The 16,605-nt window shown below is 35.8% G+C and overlaps 1 long non-coding RNA gene across 1 annotated transcript; it reads right to left on the reverse strand.

Annotated features, from left to right (window-relative positions):
• Positions 1-2,128: 2,128 nt before the first annotated feature.
• LOC140021061 (uncharacterized) lies at positions 2,129-2,983 on the reverse strand. Its single transcript, XR_011825036.1, has 2 exons — positions 2,905-2,983; positions 2,129-2,351 (listed from the first exon to the last, which is right to left on the reverse strand). It is a non-coding gene; the product is annotated as an uncharacterized lncRNA (long non-coding RNA).
• Between the last annotated feature and the right edge of the window lie 13,622 nt (positions 2,984-16,605).

Below are 16,605 nucleotides of genomic sequence, written 5' to 3' on the forward strand. Positions count from 1 at the left end.
GATATTAAGTAGAGACCAAAGGGTAGAACTAAATCTTTTGATGCTAAAAGTGGTGGTTCAATTGATAAGGTAGAGTTGTCCGTTTTTTATAAACAATTGGAGAAGTGGATGGAGGATTTTGTGGCCTGGCACAAAGAATCATCTGTTAACAAGGAGTCTACTGCACTGGAGCTATATGTTCAGCTTCCAAGTCTAGTTGTTCAATCAGAAAATGATGAAACAAATCATAGGTTTTCATAGGTTGCAAAGAAGAAAAAGAAGGGAAGGCAGCGTAAGAATCCTAATGCTATTGTAGCTCAGGTAAGTGAGGCAATTACTTCTATTCCTATCGATAATTCATGTGTACTCCTCTTAATAATTTGGTATGGAGCATTTGTGAGATTTCCAAGAGTGATTCCTTTAGATATTTAAAAGATATATGTCATGAATACTTTATTCAATTGCTAGTTCTCATTGAGCCAATAACATCTGATTAGCAAATAGATATCATTTTAGTTAAATTGGGGTATGATTCAGCAGGGTCATTTATTGATGGAAAAATATGGGTTTTTTGGTACAATGAACTTGCATATTCTTTCTTGTCATTTGTTGATCAATTACTTCATTCGACCATTACCTTGTCTTCAGGTGTTGTCATCTGCTTGTCCATTGTATATGCTAAACAATCTCAAATGGCCAAAAGACCCTTATGGGCTGCATTGGAAGTGCTAGCAGCCTTGATCACTCAATCATGGGCAATTGTTGGAGACTTGAATGTAGTTGCTTCGGTTGATGAATGTCGGGGAGGTGCTACTCCTAGAGTTAGTGAAATTGACGAGTAAGAGGCTATTTTGTGTATAGGGGTGGATTCATTAGACTTTGATGGTTCACCATATACTTGGACCAATGGGCATCTTTGGCACTAACTGGATAGAGTATGGATTAACCTGCAATGGATGCAGTTCTTTGCATCTTCGCATGTATCTCATTTGGGTCGTGATCGTTCTGACCATTGTCCGTTATTAGTTAAATATGCTGTGAATGCCCAGTCAAGAGGTTGCTTTAGATTTTTAAATGTTTGGGTAAAACACTACAACTTTAAAAATATGGTTTGTGAGTCATGGGGTCAACCTATACAGACAGTGGGCATGCAAGGTTTTTTTCAAAAAACTAATGAGACTTCAAAAGGTATTACAAGAATGGAATGCCAATGTTTTGGGTGACGTGGGTGTTGCTATGAAAAAGGCAGAGGTTGAGATGGTGGAATGCTAGAACGCATTTGATTTACATGGAGATGCTGAAGCAAGAGTTAAGTTGAATGAAGCAATTGGCTATTGAAGCTGAATATTGGAGACAAAAATCTTCAATTAACTAGATTCAAGTCGGTGATGCAAATGCAGCCTTTTTTCATGCAGCAATGAAGCAGAAGAGAAGTAGGAATTTCATTGCTAGAACAATGCAAGGATGGTGCTTGATTGGAAAAGTCAATAGATATCTCACGTTCGGGAGTGGAGGATTATGTTAATCTTTTTGGCTATGGCCCAATAGTGCAATGACACAGATATTCTCTTTATGATTTTTCCAAAGTTACTTCTAATTCTTTCGCATCGTTGGAGGATTGTCCATTTGAAAAGGAAATTAAAGATGTTGTTTTTCAAATTGATAAGGACAGTGCTGCAGGGTCTGATGGTTTTTCATCATTTTTTTTATCAAAGTTGTTGGGAAATTATTAAGGATGATTTATGGCAGGCTGTTTAGGAATTCTTTCAAGGAGTTGCACAACCCAAAGGATTTACTAGTACATCTATAATTCTAATTCCCAAGAAGTATGGGGCTGTTCATTGGAGGGATTTCAGTTTATGCAATATCAGCTTAAAGATTTTATCTAAGATCTTGGCTAACCATATTAATGTTGTGCTTTCATTGCCAGTTGAGCCTTATCAAATGAGGATTATTGTGGCGGCCCCACTTCTCCCTAAGGCGAACCAAAGGGTTGGCGGGTCGCCTGCCTAACTCTCGCTAGGACTCACGCACTCTAGTAACTAATTTCACCAAGTATAAATCGAAAATAAACCTTACTTCTCGAGCAAGTCACGTACTTAAATAATTCATACAATTCAACTTATACAGCCCAAAACACAATTCCAAGTACCAACGAAAACGTCGAGCTTAGTATACTTAAATTCAACTTAATTTACAATTTAAAGTTCCTAATCCAGGGCACAGAAGCACCACAGGATTCACATTTTCCCAAAAACACAAAAAAAATCATCCAAAAGATACTAACGTTTCCAAAAGTACAATTACAAAAGTGGGCATTCAAAATATAACATTTCTGTTCTAGTTCTCCAAGACTTCATGCATTTCAGAACCTGTCAAGGAAAACAATTTGGAAGGGATGAGCCAATAGCTCAGTGGTGCCTCGAAACATGCAATTCACATAAGGCAATTTAACAAGTACAAATAGACAAGTAAGCACTTAACAATTTAAGAAAGCGAAATAACATGACAAGAAAAGGATACGGGGCTCTCAGGAGCCAAAGTCCACGCACTTGATCAGAAAATTTATAGTAGTTGACACTCCGTCAACTTTCACTACCTAAACTCCATGTAGACATTTTCCCTAATCTACACATCTCCTAGCAACGTCTTCCCCCTTATTTTTGGGCCCGACTCCAACACGAATATTGCAAGCACTTTTACCAAGACGGCAGAGAGGTACCTCCCACTCTAATAGAGCGTGGTACGTGCATCCGTTTGGTTTATTTAGTCGACGAGACCACGCTCCAATCGACATTGCAACACTTGTACTTGTGGCATTTCACGCAATCACATAGCATATAACATTTCATGATATCTCTAGCAAGTACTTTTAACAAGTAGTTCAACTAGCAGTTAAACACGATTCATGCAAGAGACACTCACCTCAAGTGAAGTGTCTAGAATTCCAAACTTTGATCGAGATTGTGCTCTTCACCAACTCCTAAAATCATACAAATAATTCACATAAATTTCCACTTTTGAGTTGGAGAATTTAACTCGAGTCAACTAGCATTTAATTTCACTCAAAAATCCCAAACTTGTATTAATCGTTTTCTCAAAGTGAAATCCACAAATCGAGTGAAATTAAATTTTGAGGTTTCTTTAAAACCCAAAAACTTGCTAAATTCGTCAAATATTCCAACATCCAAGTTCTAGAATCATATAAGCCATTTAACACCAATTTGGTGTCACAAGTTGAGAAAATCACATTTAAACCATTTAGAGGAATTTTCCCCTCAAATATTTCCCAAACATATCTTGGGAAATTCCTTTAAGAGGCAATCATATAAACCAAGTAAAACTAGTCGTTAGAATTTCTATAAAATAGAAACTCCTTAAGTTTGCCAAATTCCACGACCAACTTAGTCCAATGATTTTCATGAAGGCAAAAACTTGAGTTTTTAGGAAAATTTCCAGATTTGACAAATTCCTCAAAATAGGGCATTTGGTCTAATAAAATTCAAGGTTATCAACTCAAAGTGGACCTAGTAACAACGGTTAATGCTAGAAAACATTTTCGGGACAATTTTGGTCCACATTTACCCACAATGAAATCCAAACATCAAACCATTTCTAATTTCAAACAAAAATTCTGTTTTGGTATCTTCTTGAAGAATAAGATTTTGGTCCACTTTTTGGACGTAACCTCTACTAGATTTTTGTCCCAAATTGAGCTATACAAACCCCTTAATTAATACACAAATCATTTGAGCTCAAGTTATCGTGAAAACAGTTCACAATTATCATTCAAAGCTGGAAAAATTTCAGGTGCATTCGGTAGCAAGTAGTCCATTTCCCCTTCAATTTATCCAAAATTTTTCAACTACCCAAAAGCTACATTTTCACCCAAACAATACTACCCATATAGGTTAACATGTATACAGCCCAAGTAGTTCAAAAATTTGTCAAAATTGACCCCCAAAATTCGACTAAAATCTGGAAAATTTCCAGAATTTTTTGGACAGCATATACCTTCCTTTTCCTTCAATTCCTCAACATCATTTCAACTACGAAAGTGGTGCATTTTCCTTCAAATGACCATAGACATTCAGCTTAACATTTACACAATCCATGAAGCTCAATTTCTTGTCAAGAATCAGATCAAAAACTCGAACACAAACTGGGAAAATTTGGACAGTTTGGTTCAACAGCAGAGCAGTTTTCGTATTTTGGTCACATCTCATTCAATTCAACTTAGATTTGAGCATGGTTGGTAGCGTTGGAAACTACACTCATAGGGATACAATTTTTCAAAAGAAATTTTTGGCCTCCCTCGGCATACTTCTTCTATCGTACCAATTTCTTTTTTTCCCAATTCTCAACCTTATTTTTTCCAAGTTATGACCTATTTCATTACTGACTAAAAAGTTTTGGCCAAATCCAAGGTTAAATTTTGATAAGTGGGATAGGCATAAGTTTTCATAAAATTTAGCATTTGTGGAATTTTTCTATAAATATCCATTGAAAAAATTTTCAAAATTCCCAAAATGTTCTCAAAACGAACCATCCAAACACATCCTTGGTCATTTGAATTCATCTCAGTAGAATTTGTTTACTATGTAGTTCACCTTCAAATATGTGTGTGTGTGTATTAGGTTGCATATTGGTTAGTGAAATTGCAAATATTTTCTTGTGATTTTGGCCAAATATTGCATTATTAGATTGATTCTACTTATGTTTGACAATTGGTATTGGTTGTAGGACTTTGGAGTGAAAAGGAGTAAAAAAGGTGTTGTGACGAAACTTTCCAACAGAATACTCCTGACTTGATCAGCGTGGGCACGCCTAAGTCAAGTACCCAGGTCCGAAAATGTAGGATTCCAACTGACAAAAGAAGTTTCCTATTCCAAATCAACTTCTAATTGTATCTCAGTAAAAGAGTGCAGACTCTAGTTCTTATTAGTTTGTATCGTTAACTAGTTAGGAAAGAATCATATTCTTTTTCTAGAGAGAGTAGGACTCTATTTCCTTTTAAGAGATTCATAAGTAGAAATGCAACGGAGATTAGGAATGTCTCTTGTTTTTCAGATTAGCCATCAGTCTTCGCATTAAGACAATGAACTTCTCTTTTCTTTTGTTTTCTTATTGATGAATGATGTATGCAAACTTTTATCAATGAATTTGCATGGATTGTTTCCAGTGAAGAGCAACTTATTTTCTTATTCTAACCAAGTCATAACGAAGAATTTGGTTAAATTAGAACTATGAGATCAAATTGATTTTATTTGTTTCTTTTATTTGTTAATATTCGTTTGTTTCCTGATTTAATTTCTCATAGTTGTTTTATTGTTTGAATATCTAGGGTTCGATATTTAATTCAACCTAACAATCTATTGTCAATTAAGACAGTTAAATTCATAATTGTTTAATTGTCTTAAATTAGTGGTAACTAGCGTGATTGGTTTCATGTTAGGAAATGTATAACCTAATTTAAAAAAACCCTCATGGCATTATTAATTATTAGAACAGGGATTTTCTAGTTTTTAATACAATCAAGAAATTAAATTCTACAGGGCTACCTAGATTTTATTTTTTTGGTTAGGAAAATAACTAACAGGCGTACTTTAACTATTGACACGGTACAGAAAAGTTGATTGTCATTGTTTGTTTGGCAATTATAATCTATTTGTTAACGAATAGATGAAATAATTATTGCATCGATGAATAGTTGTATGAACGACTTTCAAAGTTTTTTCCTTGGTTAGAGCTCACCTATTATTGATTTAATTTTGGTTCTCTTCTGTTTGACTATTTTTTATTTACATTGATTATTTATTTTAATTTTCCAAATCCCCCAGTTGAATCTCACCTGGAAGACAACGAATTTTTCCTAATCCCTACGGGGACGACACTACTCACCGTTGTACTTGATTTTATATTTTTCTTGAGTAGTATTTTATTATTTCGCAGGTTCAATACCTGTCAATTTTTAGTGCCATTGCTGGGGATTTACGCTAATTTATTTGTTTCTTTTTGAGTTAATTGATTTATTTCATCTTATTTGCTAGTATTTTTGGTCATTTATGCCTCGTTCTTCTCGCATATATGAATTAATTTATGATCCTGATGTTGAACATAGATTGAGAAAAGAGATTAGGAAATATAAGGAGGGATAGACATTTACTACATCCCTAAGGCTCAATTTGGCAATTGAATTGGTGCATTTTCAAATGACTATTCAAGTGACTTTGGGTCAGAAGAAACCGCTATGGCCAATAACAGGCCCTAATGGAGTTGAGAGCACCCGACTTGACTCAACAGGTACTCTGCATCCCTTTTTCTGATTAGTAGAAAATGTCATTTTTGAATTAGAATTAGGTTTTATTCATCTCTTACCTAATTTTCATTGTTTTCCAGGTGAGGATGCTCACAAGCACTTTTAGGAGTTTCACATTATGTGTTTGGGCATGAAACTCTCTGGCATTACAGAGGAGTAGATCAATATGCGGGCATTCCCTTTCTCATTAAAGGGGGCTACCAACGACTGGTTAGATTACTTGCCAACAGGGAGTATTGTAACCTGGAATGACATGAAGAAGAAATTTTTAAAGAAATATTTTCCTGCATCCTGAGCTGGTAGTCTGAGGAAGGTGCTATGTGGTATTAAGCAACATGGAAAATCTCTCTATGAATATTGAGAAAGATTTAAGAAATTGTGTATAAGTTGCCCTCAGCAGCAAATTAATGAGCAACTGTCAATACAGTATTTCTATGAAGGTCAGCTTTTCTCAGAAAGGAATATTACTGATGCTGCGAGTAGAGGTGCACTAGTGAATAAGATTCCTTGAGAAACCAGGGATTTAATTGAAAGGATAGCTGAAAATTTCCAGAATTCAGCACAAGAGATGATGTACTTGCTCATTGAGTGAATGAGATCATCAATTTAGCAACAGATATATGAACTAACCTCAATTGTTTAATAGATGGATGGCAGTAGGAAATTTGCGGCAGGTGAAATGGAATCTGCAAGGAATGCCATGCTAAATTTAGCAGTATCTATTAATGTGATACCAAGGACTATTTATTCCTCCTTAAATCTAGGACCCTTAAAAGAAATTGGTGTTGTGATTCAGTTAGCCAATTGCACTAATGCATATCCTGATGGGCTAATTGAAGATATCTTGGTTCAAGTCAATAAATTAGTATTTTCTGCGGACTTCTATGTTCTTAACACTAATGATGAATGCTCTCATAATCCACTACCTATTATACTAGAAAGACCCTTCTTAAGTACAGTTCAAACAAAAATTGATGTTAATAAGAGTACCCTTACGTTAGAATTTGATGGGAAGGTAGTTCATTTCATCATATTTGATACTATGAAGTATCCATCTGAGTCTAACTCTATTGTTAACGTAAGCGTGATTAACCTTGTGGTATAGGAAGTTTTTGAATTTAATGGCAGGGACGAGTTAGAGGTTGCTCTGACTAAACATCTTGAGTTAGAAATAGCTTGTGATGTGGAGCTAAGTGCTAAATTGAAGTACATAATTGGAACACTACAGTCATTGGCATCTACCACAATAAGGTATGAATTTGCATCCATTTTTATGCCAAAATCTCACCAAAAGCTATTACCTTCTATTGTTCATGCAGGCACCGGTTAGTCTATTTTAGCATATTTGATACTATGAATTATCCATCTGAGTGTAACTCTATTTTTGATATAAGTGTGATTAACCTTATTGTACAGGAAGTTTTTGAACTTATTGGCAAGGATGAGTTAGAGGTTACTCTGACTAAACATCTTGAGTTAGAAATAGCTTGTGATGTGGAGTTAAGTGCTAAATTGAAGTACATGATTGAAGCACTGCAATCATTGGCGTCTACCACAATGAGGTATGAACTTGCACCCATTTTTATGCCGAAATCTCACCAAAAGATATTACTTTCTATTGTGCATGCAAGCATCAGGTAGTCCATTTTAGCATATTTGATACTATGAAGTATCCATCCGAGTCTAAGTCTATTTTTGATGTAAGTGTGATTAACCTTATGATACAGGAAAATTTTGAACTTAATGGTAGAGATGATTTAGAGGTTTCTCTGACTAAACATCTTGAATTAGAAATAGCTTGTGATGTGGAACTAAGTACTAAGTTGAAGTACATGATTGGAGCATTGCAGTCATTGGCATCTACCACAACGAGGTATGAACTTGCACCCATTTTTATGTCGAAATCTCATCAAAAGCTATTACCTTCTATTGTGCAAGCACCAGCTCTGAAATTAAAATCCTTGCCAGAGCATCTAAAATATGCATACCTTGGTGATAAGGAGACTCTTCCGATAATAATTTTGGCAAAATTAATATCCAGTTAGGAAGATAAGTTTATTAGGGTGTTAAGAGATCACAAGGAGGCGATAGGGTGAACAATTGCTGATATCAAAGGCATATGCCCCTTGCGCATGCATAGGATAAGGTTTGAAAAAGGTGTGAAACCTGTAAAACAAGCACAAAGAAGGTTAAATCCCCCTAATGATGGAAGTGATCAAAAAAGAGATACTCAGGTTGTTAGATATAGGGATAATTTTTGCCATCTTTGATAGTCAATAGGTGAATCTGGTGCAAGTAGTCTTAGAGAAAGTCAGAATAACGATAGAAACTAATCATATGACAAGAATTAGTTCCAGTTCGCAAGCCTATGGAAAGGCGCCAGTGCATCAATTATGGGAAACTAAATGCCATAACCAAAAAAGGATAATTATCCTTTTTCTTTCATTGATCAAATGATTGAAAGATTAGCTTGTCGTGTTCACTATTATTTTTTGGATGATTTTTCAAATTACTTTCAGATTGCAATAGCGCTAAAGGATCACGAAAAAATAACTTTTACATGCCCACTTGGATTATATAACGCTCATACAACTGTTCAGAAATGCATGATAAGTATTTTCTTTAAATATGTGAAGAAGATAATAGAAGTTTTTATGGATAATTTCAGTGTCTACAGTGATAGTTTTGATGAATGTCTTCACAATTTGATTTTGATTCTAAAAAGATGCTTCGAGATTAACCTAGTATTTAATTGAGAAAAATGTCATTTTATGGTTGAGTACGGGATAATCTTAGATCATGTAGTATCATTTAGAGGCATTGAAGTAGATAAGGATAAAATAGGCATTATATCTTCTTTACCGTACCCCACAAGTGTTCAAAAATTGTGTTTTTTTTTAACAATCAGAGTTCTATCGACGATTCATTAAATATTTTTTCAAAATTGGAACACCACTGTTTAGACACGTACAAAAAGATGTGGCATTCGATTTCAATGAGGAGTACAAGAAAGCTTTTGATAGACTGAAGGACCTGTTGACTTCTCCACCTATTATCCAACTTTCAAACTAAAGTTTTCATTTGAAATTGTAAGGTTCATGAGTAAAGGATTATATCCCATATTGATTCGAAAGATAGAGAAAGAGCGATTAATATATAAGTAAAGGTCCGAAACCTAATGGCTTAAACTTTTGGATCAGAGTTGGGTTCCTGACTTACATTTTAGCCTCTTTGGTACACTCTCTTGAGGTGTTTCCCCTATCAAATTGATATCAGAATTTGTCGTTGCAAGACTGGACTACTCTAAGTTCGTAGATTCTTTTACGAATTGGACCGATGAAAATTCTTTTGGGTTAGAGTTGGATTCCTGACTTACATATTGGTTTCTTTTGTAGGCTCTTTCAAGGCTTTTCTTCCTATCAGAGATTATGTGTGACGCAAGTGATAACGCAGTAAAAGCGGTGCTACGCCAAAGAATTGTAAAAGTTACACATGCAATCTACTATGCTTCTAAGGCCTTGAATGGAGTTTAACTCAATTACTCCATTACAAAAAGAGAGCTCTTAGATATTGTTTGTGCTTTAGAAAAATTTAGGTCTTATTTGCTAGAGGTTAAAGTAATTGTGTACTTTGATTATGCAATATTGCAGTATTTGTTGGCCAAAAAGTGTGACGCCCCTACTTCTCCCAAGGACGAACCCAAGAGTATCCGCGGAACGCCTGACCAACTCTCGCCAGGACTCGATACAATTTCAATTCAAGGTTAACGATACACAACCAAAGAATAACAGTTGAAGTAAGAAAGGTCGCTTCCTTAAATAAATATTCAAATCTTACAACACAAGTTCTCAAAAGTACATCACTTTCCCCAAAAGTACAATCACTAGAAGTCAGCTAATCAAATACAACCCAAAATACTAATCAAAAGTAATTAAACCGGCTCCTCCAAAATTCTTTCCATTCCAAGCTCCTATTAAGGAAAACAAAGCTAATGGGGTGAGCTGACGCTCAGTGAGGCCAAGAAAACATGCAAACACGTAGTTCAAGTAGCAATGGCATTTATACGAGAAATAAACAAGGAAGTTCAAATAACTCATAAATAATATTAACACACTTAATAAGGATATAGGAGCTCTGAGGAGTTAGATTCCACTTGCTTCGTCAAGGCTCAATCAAATATCTCCACGGGATGACACTCTGTCAAAATCGGGTAGGTATTAAGTCCATAGAACTCCACTTACTCTTCATTCCCGTTCACCGTTACACCCCCTATCCCGGGTTCGTTCTTCTATTATAAAAGGCACTACTCCACGAGCATGCCAAGCGAGATCTCTCAATAGATCAAGTTTTTTATTATCTCATGGTTCACCGAGCTTCTCGACCAAACCCATGCTGGCTCGAGTCGCAAGGTCAGCCAATTGAGATTTAGGCGTCCCCCGATTACTATTATGAATCGATGAGATTCAGTCCAATGACGAATACAATTATAAGCTGATGAGATTCACTCCAATCGGCAAATACAACCACAATTACAATTCAATTATGAGCAATTCAATTATATAATCAATTAAAATAGAACGAGTGCAATAAAGTACATACTTGACTCGACAATTGTAAATCACTTAATCTATAAGAAACAATTCACATAATTGGCAATTATTCATGCACTTGACACTAACCAATTCAAAACTAATGAGTAAGTGCAAAATAAGATCTTTAGTGGTCGGCTTCGAGATTCTCTGCAAGATCCTCTTGAGCACCTGAAGAAATAACAATTATCTATCACTCACAATACTTACAAACCCCTTGCCAAACAAGGAAGAATGTACACTTGCATAATACTAAGACAATGTCTTAAAAGTGCTTTAATATCTAGAAAATCAAAATTCAAAAATAAGGATTTAAAGTCACAAGAGAAACTAGTATCCTCCATAAAATCGAGTTTAAAATGAGCTATCAATGGCAAAAGGAAATGAATAGTTCTAAAAACTCTTTTCCTAAGAAATCATGAATTTTCAGCTTTGCGCGATAAACTTGGTAAAATCAGATCTTGAGTTTGGTATGTCAAAAAATGGAAAACTTTATACCGTTGGAAACTAGATCCAAAGTACTAAAGGTTCTTAGAAGAAATTTTCCAAGATTCTAAACAGAAAGCATTCATTTTTTAGCTCAAAGTCGCTGATTCAAGAAGGTAAGACAGAACCAGTCTTGGTTTCGGTGATGTTTGGAAATTCAAAAAAATTCACAGAAAGTGAATCAGTCCTTGAAATTTATAACACAATAAGAGTTCCAAACAAGGTTTCAAACACGACAAACAGAACTAAATTTGAAGTTTTGAGCATCAAGATATGACAGTTCAAAGTCAGCTGAATCTTGCAAACTGATTGGTAAATTTCCAGATTTGAAGAGTAATCGTTGGGGCATCATTTGGATATCGAAATGGCATTGAAATTATACCAAATTTGGTACATTTAAACTTCATATATGGGTTACTTCTCTATCAAAATTTAGACAAAAACTTACCCGAAAAAGCAGTTAACAAAACGACCAAAGTTCATGAAATATTTCAAGGCTAATCTGCCTTCCTACTTCTCTTTCTTTTTCAAAGGTTTTATCCAATGAAATCAACCCCAATTCACTCCATTTTTGAAACCAAGGTTCCAGAAACATTTAATAAGCAATTTATGGTGAAATTACACTAAAATTTTCGAAATATAATCTCCCAAAACAGGTTTGACCATTCAGCCAGCAAGAAAGGAAAAAGCTTCCAGTTTCCAGCTTTGTCGCATTTTCGAAATCAAGCCATATCTAACTCTATATAAACTCAAATTGAGAATGATTGGTGGCTTTGGAAACTAGGTTCCAAATGCCACAATTCATCAGAAGATATCATTTTGAAAAACTTTTCAGAAATGGGACAAAATCAAGCCACAAAACGCTTCGTATGAACAGTCAAAACAGAACAGCTAAATTTGCCAACTCACTGTGGTTCACTCAAAATGAACCAGCAGGAGATTTTTATACCGTTGGAAAGCTATGAATGTCTAGTTTTGAATTCCACTAACAGCACTCAATTTTGACTTTTGTACAAAAAGTTATGTTTGGATAAAGAAGCACTGTCTGAGTACCCCTGCTATACGATTTCCAGATTTGAATCTTGCCAAAGCTCAAGTTTTATGCAACCAAATGAAATGATTTTTGGAAGACACATTGTACACACAATATACAACATATAACCATCAATTTCACAGCCAATCAAGTATCAAAATTTTGAAATACAAACAGGACAACATGGACAGAATTTTCGGCCTGCTTGCACTTCCATTTTTCCTTCGATTTCTCTCCACTTTCTAATCGTAATTCTCTCATATAACACATAAACACAACAATCAAGCATTTTAATCCTCAAGTCAGCTACCTGTGAGAACCCAAAATTTTTTATATTTTCTAGACATTATTTTATTTCCTTGTCTACTATTTTATACTTTCCTTCAATATATTAACTTTATATACATTTTTATAAGTGAATATAGTTTTTCAAATCATTTTCCTGGTATGAGTCGGTTCATGTTAAGTTTGAAGTGTATTATAGACGTGGGACCCGCTGGTACGGTAAGTGCGATAAAATTTTGGTGATTAGGTGATTTTTGTGTAAAGGAATATTATTTTACGAGGTGTTAGGAGATCATGGGAAGTTAGCTAGATTAATTAGTATTGGAGAGAAGAAGATAAGATTAAAGCTTAGAGGCGCCACGTGTCGCGACCCGATTAGTGAGTGGACTTTGACTAAGAGTATTTCACTTTCCTAAACATCAATTTTGACCCAATTTTTATCCCATTTTAAGCTTCCTTGGCCGGCCACCTTGAGGGAAAGAAACCAAGAGAGAAACTTCATTTGGTCTTCAATTTCTTGCCCAATCTTGAATTCCAACCAAAATTTTTGCAAAACCCTCCATAAAAGTTGTTTACTAAGGTGGATTAAAGGATTGAGTGGAGTGATTTTGGAAGTACAAGCTCCAAGCTACTACCTTTCTTGAGGTGTTAAGGTACTTTGTCAAGAAATCTTCTCTTTGTTACTAATAATGGTAAATTAGAGGTTTCTAGTGGTTAAATATGCTATTTTGTGGGAGATTTCATGATTTAAGGTAGAGCTTGACAAATTTCAGATTTATTGGTAATTTTTCTGTCCTTATATGATAATTATTGACTAGTCATGGTATGATAGCTTTGTTATGTGTAAAATGAAGCTTCTATATGCTAGTTGTGGCTGTTTACGGAAAATTTCCTCTTGGATGCATAATTCCAGCTTTAGGGTTTCTAATTTAAGCTACTACTTGGTTGTATTTGAAGGGTATTATGGCTCTAATTATGGATGTTTGATAGCTTGTGATTTGTGGGTGCACTTGTGGTTGAAATTAAGAAGTGGTTGGTGTTGATGTTTGGATGGAAAAATAAAGAAAAACAAAGGGAGGTGCTGTCAAAATTTTTGTAGGAACTTCTGTGCAGTCTCGGGAAATCTACTATATCTTGATGTAGAAATGTCGGAAATGAGTTCTGCTTGTTGCATTTGAAACTAGATTCATATAACTACAAACCTTGAAAATTTCAGACCCTGGTTCTGTCTGTGTGATTTATGGTGATTTTGCAAAGTTAACTGAAATTATATACCTGTTCTGTCTTTTACTAGATAAAGCAGCAACTTGAGGCTCGAATTTGACTGACTTGTGTTCTGAATCTTACAATGGCATTTTCTGGAAAGTTGTAGCTCTTTGAATGTCTTTTCCAAGGTATAAATTTTATCAATTTTGGATTTAAAAAGCTTGAGATATGATTTTTCATATAGGGTTGCGCAAAACTGGAAAATCCTGTTTTCGTAGAATTGTTCTTACTCTCATTTTCCACTTCAAATTTGGAGATGGTAAATCATGGTAGGTATGGTTTTGGGGTAGAGGTGAAGGGCTTTAAGGTTGTTTATGCCTTTAGGGCTAATTGTTATCTTTTCACTCTAAAGCCACATCTTTGTTTTGCATTAGTGGTTCATGTGGATAGGCACATGACTCGTAACCAAGTCTCACCTACGAATTTCATTTACTAGGTCTTGAAGTCGAGTCTTAAGTGTTTTTCCTTGATTGTTCTAGGAAGTGCCGGCGATTAAAGCCATACTTGAGAAGGAAACTTTTGAAGTTATCCTTGCTTGAACTGGTGAGTGTGCCACTCCCCTGAATTGTTGCTTAATTGGGTCATCTGTACTTGAAATCTGTGACATGAATAACTATGAACTCTGTTTATTCTAAATGAGATGAGGGTGTACTTTATCACACTCGTTCTCTAGCCTGTGTAACTATTTACCGTATAAACTGGAATCTGTTACTTGTACCTGTTATGAGCTTGAATCAGTTACCTATGCCTGTTATAATGTTGTTTGGAAGTGTATCCAACGACCTTCTTGTTAAACCTGAGCTCAACCTCATGGGGAGTTAATTAAATCGAGCCAGCAAGGGCTTGGTCGAGGAAATTGACAATCCATGGGTGCCTGTTCCTAGGGAATCTTTGGGTATTGAGACTCTATATTCCGGTATACTCGAGTATTACCATTCGTATTCCTATTGAGGTGTTCGGGGCCGGTAAGGGATATGTTTGGTGGACGAAATTTGGCGTTAAGTGGTGCTCTACTGAACTAGTTACTTTACTTTAAAGTTGACGGAGTGTCAACTACTACTTGATCAAGATCTGTTACTGCAACGGGAATCTGGCTCCTGAGAGCCACCTGTATCCTTCCTATTTGAATCACTGTTTTAACTGCTTTACTTTATATCTGGTATGTGTATCTGACTGATTAAACATGAAATGCCTTGATTCTTGATTACTTGGATTTTTGGTACCTCATTGAGCGTAAGTTCACCCTTTTCCAGTTATCTTTGCTTTCCTTACAGGGGGCAAACTGTGAAATCATGATTTTGGATGAAAGAGTCGAGCTAGTGTAAACGTTCCTTTGTTAAGCTCCTTTGTACTAGAAAAACCCTAATTGTATTTCGATCTAATATCACACTTTTACTTGTAAAGTTCCAACGTGTGTTTCAAAGTGTTTATTCATGTCTCTCTCGTATATTTGTTGGTAAATGTATGTTCGATAGGTTTACATGAACTTTACTTGTATCCATTGGAGATTCGAACGAGTGCGGGATTTGATCGAGAAAAGAAAAATTTTGGCGGGAAACTGTTTACCGAATCAAGCCGTATATCCAGCCAGTTCTTGGCCGGATTGGCAGGGGAAGTTGAAAAAAATTTGGTTTCGCTACTGCCTTGAATCCGACCGGATATCCGGCCAACTTCTGCGCGATTATGACGTGGCAGTCTTTTTCCATTTTCTTTTCTTCCGTTTTCGTTTCGTTTCGTGCTTGTGGAAGCGTACTTTCGACATATCATGGCACCGTGAGGTTTGGAAATCTCGTATTCGGCTTAGTAGTCCTGGCGAGAGTTGAGCAGGCAGTCCGCTAACCCCTTTGGTTTGCCCTAGGGGAAGGTGGGGCTGTCACACTACCTATAATCCACCTCAAGACAGCTAACCTAGAGATTAAAGCAAGAAATGAAACACCTCAAGTCCGCTAGCCTATTCCTTGTTTAGGGTTGTAAACCAATGCAAACTAAGCTTCATTCTTGAAGAAATTAGAAAGATTGAAGAAGGTGAAGGGTTACCTCTTGAACCCTTGTAGAAACCAAAATTTTTCCACCACAAAACCTCCAAGAGATTCCACAAGATGATGCCTTTCTCCAAGCTAGAACTAATCTCCAAGTTGTATGTGAGTTGGGTGAAGATTTGTGAGGGAAATGAAACAAGATTTAGAGCAAGATGAAGAAGCTTTCTTCCTTCCTTTTCCTTTGCTGTTTCGGCCGACCAAAGAGAGGAGAGAGAGAGTGGTTTGAGTTGTGTGAAGCTTCCCTTGGAAGATTGGAAAGAAAAGTAAGGGTTAAGCAATCCAAAAGTCAACTAGGAATAGTTGTTGCGCGAGGGTTTCGTACCACCGTTTTCTCTCGGGTTTGATACACTCGTGCACTAATCCTTCAAGGTACTTCCTTTAATATGGTAATTATTCATTCTTAGTAGTGTAGTTTAAATGTTTTAAATCTCCACTTAGTCGTTCCGACGCGAAATACCCGAACTTTTGACTTGCGCGTGATAAAGTGAAAATTTGAACCCACTCACCTCTAATCCCTCAATTAACTTTTCTTAGTCTACTATTGATCATTCTTAATTCTCCAAGATTATCGAGTTTCCAAAAAATTAAATTTACTAACGGGACGTTTTT

The sequence above is a fragment of the Coffea arabica genome, chromosome 11e (assembly GCF_036785885.1).
Source record: "Coffea arabica cultivar ET-39 chromosome 11e, Coffea Arabica ET-39 HiFi, whole genome shotgun sequence".
Taxonomy (NCBI): Eukaryota; Viridiplantae; Streptophyta; class Magnoliopsida; order Gentianales; family Rubiaceae; genus Coffea; species Coffea arabica.